Raw genomic sequence first — 8,252 nt, 5'->3', positions numbered from 1 at the left:
AAGGAAGTGCTGTTGGTTTGTGTATAGAACTATTGGGTGATTGCTTTGAAGGAGGTGAAGAGGAGATTTCTTTCTGCTGGGAAGTGTTGCTGGATTGGGCCTCTTATGGTTGTAACACTCTCAGAACTTTACTTCTTCCATTAATAAAGCATTTGAGGTTCTTCTATATGCATGTGTCTCTATGGCGAATTGATGCTTGTATATTTGATTTATTCTAATCCTTGAATCAGTTATGGATGTATGCTTCTTGTAGTTTCCCTTTGTTGTGCTTTTGCGGGATCTTTGTGTAGCTGGGCCAGTGAAAGAGCAAGGAGCTGGGAGCAAGTAGCAAAGAGGGAAGATTGGATCAATCATTAGCGGAAGATAACGGTTAGTGGATCTCTTCCTCCCCTCTCTTACATCTCATAAAGAAGTAATCTTGAATAGCTTTGTATTCAGTTGTTGCTGAGGTACTATCACCCTTAGAGTGGGATAGGGTCATTCCGTGTCGGATACTTTTCCCTACAACACCTTCCCTTTCCCTTTCCTTTCCTTACTCGATAAGGCACAATTTTCCTCATCATCAGTCTTTAATGAGGATCCATCTCTGGTGTTCCTTCTGATATCCTCCTGCATCAAATATGACCACAGTCATTCCCAATCTGGTAACTTCTCCCTCCCATTGACAGAGTCCTGATAGATATTCCAACTCTTGTGAAGGTCCAGGAGATCTAGGCTCACCATATCATCCTCAGCAATGGTTATTCCAACACTTCCAAGCTCATCAAAATAGTGAGTGAACTTGGCCAAGTATTTTGGAATGGTCTCACCTTTCTCCATCTTGATTTTTTGAAGTTTTTCTTTCAATGCAAACTTCCTATGGTCACTGCTATTCTGGAATAGGTCTATTGATGCTTTCCACATAGCATACAAAGTTTCCTTTCCATGGAGACTCGAGACAATGTGGCCTCGAACTCCCTCAAGAATTATCTGCCTCACCTTTGCCACACACTTCTTCCATTCGACTAGATTCTATGCATCTGATGTTGCTGGCTTAGGAATTTCTTGATAAACGAATTCCTTGAGGCCATTATCCTCCAGTACAACCTCTATTTTTTCCTTCCAATCTATATAATTTGAGCTACCTTCCAAGGCATACTTGAGCCGCAAACCATAGAACACCATATGCCAATCCTGAAGTATGTATTGGAAATTCAAATTTCACCTGTAACCCAAAACTAAAAACTTTGAAATCTCCTCTAGTATACTATCTTCATCTTTGATACCATGTAGATTGTCCTGTAGATTCACAGCTCTTGTAATGTACTAAAACACAAGACGGAATCTACTCTACTCTTTAAATAGCAGAAACCAATGATTGATGAAAACAATAATCGACAAGAGGAATATAATCAAATACACACAAAACAATTACTTCTTTGGGGAAATCCACTGCTCAAAACCCTAATTATCTATTGCATTAATCAGAAATTTGAGTGATAATACAAAGCTTGTCCTCACAAGAACAAAACCGCACAATTATGATCAACTCTTGCCTCACAAGCCTGCACTGACCAACACTTAGCCAATTTTTGCTGCCTATTGAGCCCATATTTCCTTATGCAACTCCTGAGTGGAATAACCCATATTTAATTAGGAATTCCTTCTTCCATAACTACACAATCCAAATCTAGGTCCTCTTCTAATTGCATGCATGATCTGTACAACTCAGATCATTCTACAACTGATAGTACATTGCCCCTGCACTCTAGTATCAACTGGGTCTTTCTCTAAAATGACATGCATGAGTTTCTCATGAGGGAATATCTAGTTATTTGGAGTAGCATTGAGGATGCACCAGTGCACCATCTCACTACTAGACCTCTACTAGCTCCACAAAGAGTTAGAACTAGTTTAACTGTCTATAACTCAGTCAAACTGAGTTATCTAATTACAATTCAAATAAACTCATCCTGGACCCCTAAAATTTAGGGAGAACATATACATGATGATAGAAAGACTTCCAACTTGAAATTCCTAAGGTAATTGAATCAATTAAAATTAATTAACTATTTACAAGTTACTATGAGAATAGAATTCGATTTTAATTCACAGTTTAATTCAAGTAAAAATTAAACTCGAATTTCTTATTGCCATTTTTCAACACCCTACTGACATCAATGCCAACACTACAATTCCAACATTGGAGACTTATTTCGGTCATCAGGTAAGTTTACCTTTAGACGATTTAATTATTTCTAGAGTAGAATTAGTGTATTTTGTATTGATTGTTACTAGTCTTGGTTTCCAAGCCTAGGGAGATCTTTTTATGCTCGCAAAACAAGATTCGTCTGGATAATAATTGGCGACTCCACTGAAGAATGATTGAATTATTTAGTGGCTCCCTTTAATTACTATGGAATTCCAACTTTTCCAAGGCTTTGTTTTGATCTTTAAAATTCAATTATTAGAATCCTTTCATAATTTTTCTTTGTGTATCTTCTTATCGCAATGTGCTTTCAGCAACAAAGTGACACCCTGCACAATCTACCTTTATAAACAATATAACACCACATTGGTGTAAACTTTGTAGGTGTGACAACCTTAGAAAAAGTCAAATAAGTAGGGTTTTACCTTCTGGGTCCAAATTTTTTACTAAGTGTCATTTTTTGGGTTTGTGTTTACTGAGAAAAGTCAACATTAGCTTTCAATCAATGTGTTTGTTTTTCCTTCTTGAGAAATCATTTATATTTACATTTTAGGGTTTTTGGTGTCTAGTTGATTTGTTGACCTGTTAAGAAGAGTCTCAAGCTTCTGAAATTGCTTTTGATTCTTTCAGTTGAATTAATTAGAACTTTCATTCTTGCATGTTGTAAAGAATTATTTAATATTTGAAAATCTAGTGTTCTCATTGAAAAATAGCTCTGATTTGTTTTGTATGCTTGTTTTTAACATAAAAAATAAAATTTTATTGAATTGAGTTGCATTTGAAAATTAGTGCATCAGAGGATTTGTGATATTTTTCTGTTATTAATCCATTCTTGCATTATAGTGTTTTATTTTGAAAGAGTGCTTTTAGAATCCTTTGGGTTTGAATTAAAAGTGATTTCTAGAAGATTGAAGTTTGTGTTCTTGGAAATTGAATGAAATATTATCCCTTTCGTAGATTTAATTCATCGAAGTGGAAATGATATATTTCATGTTAGATGCATTGAAATTATTACACTGGTTGATTATCATACATACCTGGTTACTTTCATAAGAAGAAAAATAATAAAATCCTTTAAAATTTACCAAGGCATTAATTAATCACATTGTATTTAGTGGATCTATGTTAGAATACATGTTCTGATGTCTATAAACATAAGAGTTGTTGTTAATTATCTATGTTACATTCTACAGGTGGTTGGTATTCCACATATGACGAGTATATCAGAATGCTTCCCCATTGTAGAGGACACATTGCACAACACTAACATGGACTGAGCTTCCATGTACTCTCAGGTATATTCGAAGACGCCCTCTAGGTTGCAACCCAACCATAAGTAACTAAGTTAGCTACAATTCTGTTTTTGATACACTAAACACAACATTCGAGGAGATTTCTTGCACGTACTTAACCATATATTGCAGTTCACAACAACCTAGTAACCTATTATACCTAACATCCCTTTTATTTCTTTTATTTCTTTTATTTATTTTAATTGGTAAAATTGTAAAACTGATCATCATATACCACTAATATTTGTTCATTAAAACTTCATTGTCGCAGATCAACCTCAATTTTATTGTATAATCCAAGGTTTACCCTCTGAGATTACACCCGAATCATTTAGTTCTATGATACCTACTGTTATAGAACTTGAATTAACAACACCTGAGACATCTTCACCTGGTGTTACAGGAGCTGAAGTAACAACACCTAAGACATATTTACCTAGTGTTAAAGGACCTCAAGTAACCAGATCTAAGGTAACTCAAGTGAAAATAGTAGAATCAAAACAAGTTCAACCTAAACTAGAAATAACCAAAGAAAATGAACCAGAAGTAATTTAAGGTGAAATTGAACCACCTGAACCAGAGATAAGTGAACCTGAAAATGAAATAATTTGGTATGAAATTTCAAAACCTGAGTCTATACTTGAAGAGTGTTTCACCGAGCTAGTAACTCTAGAGACTCACATTTCGTCTTCACCTGGTCCAATTTCTACTCCTCTTCTAGTCACATAACATGGATTTATAACTTTAGTTATCGAAATAGAAAATTAACCACCTGGTATTTTAAGTATTGAATAAATTACTCAAGCACCTACTAGAATTGAGCGTACACTTCTTTTAGAGGCTTGTTGAAATCCCATCTCCTTTTCAACCAGATCCTTGGTCAATGACTCCTTTGTCTTATTTACCTCAGGGAACTCCAATATTACACACTCGTTTAACTTTCTTAGCAAGGTGAACCATGACAGAATCCTCAACTATAAGTCAAACTTCATCAAATCTTGAAAGTGGACCTAGTAAAGTAAACAATACTTCCATGTTTACTGGACCTCCGGAATCTTTTATATATGATGAACCCTTTGTATCTGTTGGTTATCAATCACTCAACAAGAATTTTTCAGGAGCTGCATTTGATCTTCCTTCTTCTCATATTTCTTATTGGTCTTCTAGAATCCTATATGGTTTACCATCTGTTAGTTTAGGATCTACTCCTCAAACTATGGAATTTTCACAAACTTCCATTTTTTAAATTCCATCAACATTTGACTAGATAGTTAATATGTTATCTAGTTTTGGAGGTATCCCTCAACGAACCCCAAATGGAACTTATTTTCTAGATGGGGGGAAACCGTCCTATGGACCATATTTTCCCCTAGGAGGGAAACCCCTTTGAGAACCCTATCCTTCATACATAGGATTGTCTATTGGTGGAACCTATCCAACCTCTGGTCAAATACCACAAGTAAGCCCAAGCCAACTTGTTATAAGTCAACCCTTTATTGGTTCTCCATTCATAAGAGTGGGAGGTACTATTTGGAACCCCACTTTTGGCGTTGAATCCCAATTTCCTTCTAGTCAAACTACTCAGGTTACTCCTCAAGTGTCTTCTTATCAACCTATCCAAACCATTGGTTAGACTATACCTTAGACCCCTGTTAAGCAACATGTTCCAACTACTCCTCAAACCCTTGTTTAACAACCTATTTCGAGTACTCAGCAAATGCTTGTTCAACAACCCATTCCAACTACACCTCAAACACCTGTACAAAATTCACAACAAATGACTATTCAACCTTACATATCAGTTCGACAACCTATGCAGACAATACCTCAAGAAAGTATGTATCAACCTTGTCCAACTATACCTAAATCACCTATAGGTCAAACTATCCATGTTGTTCCGTAGATGCCCTCTAGTCAAGTTATCCCAGGAATGCCCCAAATGCCATATCAAGGTCAATATTTTCTAGGTCAACCTATTCCAGGCCAATCGTTCTAGGGTCAGCATATTCCAGGTCAATTTCAAATACCTTTTTAGTGTCAGTCATATATAGATAAACCTTTTCAAGGCCAACCTTCCAAGGCTAACACTTTCAAGGTCAACATTTTCAAGTTCAACCCTTTCAGGGAAAACCTTTTCAGGGACAACCTTTTCAAGGATATCCATTTACAGTTCAACCTGGTACAATTTACCCTAGTTACTTTGGTACAATACAAACTAGACCTTATCCTCAAGGTTATCAATATTCTCAAAAATATTTTAACCGACAATTACCTTTTATTACAACTCTTGATTTACCATATTTATCTAGGGTCACTAATGACCCAATTTATCATTATCCTTTTTGGTCAGCGATTCTAGCTAAGTTACCAAGCGAAGTCTATAAGATTGATGGAAAGTTTGTTGAAGACCCGTTCAATCATGTCATTACTTAACATTTTTGGTATTCTTTGAACTCCTTGAATGATGATTATATTCGTTTACAACTTTTCCAAATAACTCTAATAGGTTCTGTAGCGAAATGGTACATTGAGATGCCCTGTGCATCTTTTCATAACTTCAAAGAATTAGAAAAAAAATTTAACACATTTTCAGTTATCGATTTGGTATGAGACTGGTACTGAGCTTTTAACGTCCTTAAAGCAATTAGACTCTACTCACATCTCTGATCATATACATGAGTGGAGACATCGTTGTCGATTAGTAAAATCTTATAAACCAAATCTAATATTAGCTAAGTAGTTTATTAAATCTTTACTTTCTCCTATTATTGGAGATGTTGCTAAAGGATTATTTTTTATTGAGCACGCATTATTTCTCATTCCTAATACCTAGATTTGGTTTATTCACCATCTGGCACATTGTACAAAAAAATTCCAAATGCTCCTCACCCATTGAACACAGTTCCATTAACCTCTACATGATCACATGTCATTGATGGTATGGTTGGTTTTTTTAATCAATATTCAATGAGTAATAGTCACTCTAATATGAAGTCTACTCCTATTGTTGCTAGTCAAAGTTCACCCTCTCCTATTACTACTCATGTTACTTCCAAGATTAATGTAGTCCAATCCACAAAGTTTGGTAAGTCTCAACAACTTGGAAGTAAGAAAAAGGGAAAAGGTAAAGGCAAACAAGATACCCAACAAGAGGACAAAAAAAACTCAACCTCCTAAGGAAAAGTGTAAACCATGGTATCCTTGTGTTATTTGTGACGAGGAACATTGTGTTGAAATTGTAGCAAGAAAAGGCTTCATTTGACTTATTCCTTTGTCAAATGGAGAAATTTGATTCTCAACATCATAGGATGACATGGATTGTAGTTAGCTAGAGTGACATGGCTTTGTCTCCTAGTTAAATCAATAAATTCAAGTTTGTAGACTAGAAGTGGAGTTTCAAATGGGCTGATTGCTTAAATCTAGAAATCTAGTGGAGTTATTGTTAGTTAAACTCAATTATCTCAGCTCTAGTATTTAATGGAGTCAGTAAGGAGTTCAGTTGAGTAGTAATCACTATTGTTAACTCACCGATCTCTCAGTTAACTAATCAATTTACTAAAAATATCATTCATGCATGAAATTCAAATTTCCTAGTTTGAGTGGAGGAAATTATAAATTGTATACTAGTTGAGTGTATAGTTATTGTATGGAGAAGGTGGTCAATTCCTTCAGGATTTGCACAAATAAATAGGGAATTATCCTATTTTTAGTGGATAATTTTCTCAAGGATTTCACAAGGAAATAAGATGAGAGAAAAGGCCTATTTTGGCTAAGTGTTGGTTAGAGCAGGTTAGTGAGTATAAGATCATAACTGTAGTGCATGGTGTGCTTTAGGATTGAAGCAAGACATTGTAATTTATCCTTATTCTCATATAAATTAATGCAAAGCAACAGAGGGGTTTTTCCTAGTTGGGTTCCCCTATAAAATCATTGTCTTCCTTGTGTTTTAATGGTTCCATGTTATTGCATGTGTTTCTATCGTGTGTTTTGCTTTCCGCAAAATAGTAGAAGAAATTTGTGTCTCTTGATTTTAGTTCGATTTCATTAGCAGTAGAAAATTTCTTGTAATTTATACATGGTATCAGAGCTAACAAAGACTACATAGAAACCTTTTTATAGATCTTCTCTCAAAAAAATAAAAATAAATAAATAAATAAAATGAAATAAAAAATTGATTTTCATAGTTTTTGGTGCAGATCTTCTTCAGTACAAGAAAATTTTCTTTCAATGGATTGAGGCTTAAGTATGCATTAGAGGAACCTCAATTTTTTGTGCTTGGAAAGACAGGATGAAAGTTGTTCTGGATGACAATGGAGTATGGGAATACACTCAAACTGATATTCCAAAACTAGCAGCATCAGATGCACAATCCCTTGCTTAGTGGAAGAAAGACACAACATAAGCCAAGAGGATTATTCTGGATGGTGTCAGAGATCATGTAGTTTCGAACTTGCATGGAAAGGAGAGTCGTTTTGGAATGTGGAAAAATTTCATAGATTTATTCCAAGGAATCAATGACTCTGGGAAATTCACATTGAGAGATAAAATTAGGAGCATTCGAATGCAGAAAAATGAAACCATTCCTCAATACCTATCCAGATTCACTCAAGTTCAAGATGAAATTGGAGGAGTAGGAGAAAATGTGCCATCATATGAACTTGTGAGCTTAACACTCCTTGGCCTTATGAAGTCTTGGCATAACTATCAGGATTTAGTTAATGGAAGAGACAAGCTACTAGATTGGGAGAGAATTTGTGTTGATTTGGTGCAGG

The sequence above is a fragment of the Pinus tabuliformis genome, chromosome 7 (assembly GCF_031772625.1).
Source record: "Pinus tabuliformis cultivar Carrire ecotype Pingquan chromosome 7, CPIR1, whole genome shotgun sequence".
In the NCBI taxonomy this organism is placed as follows: domain Eukaryota; kingdom Viridiplantae; phylum Streptophyta; class Pinopsida; order Pinales; family Pinaceae; genus Pinus; species Pinus tabuliformis.
Note: the sequence above shows the minus strand (reverse complement) of the source record.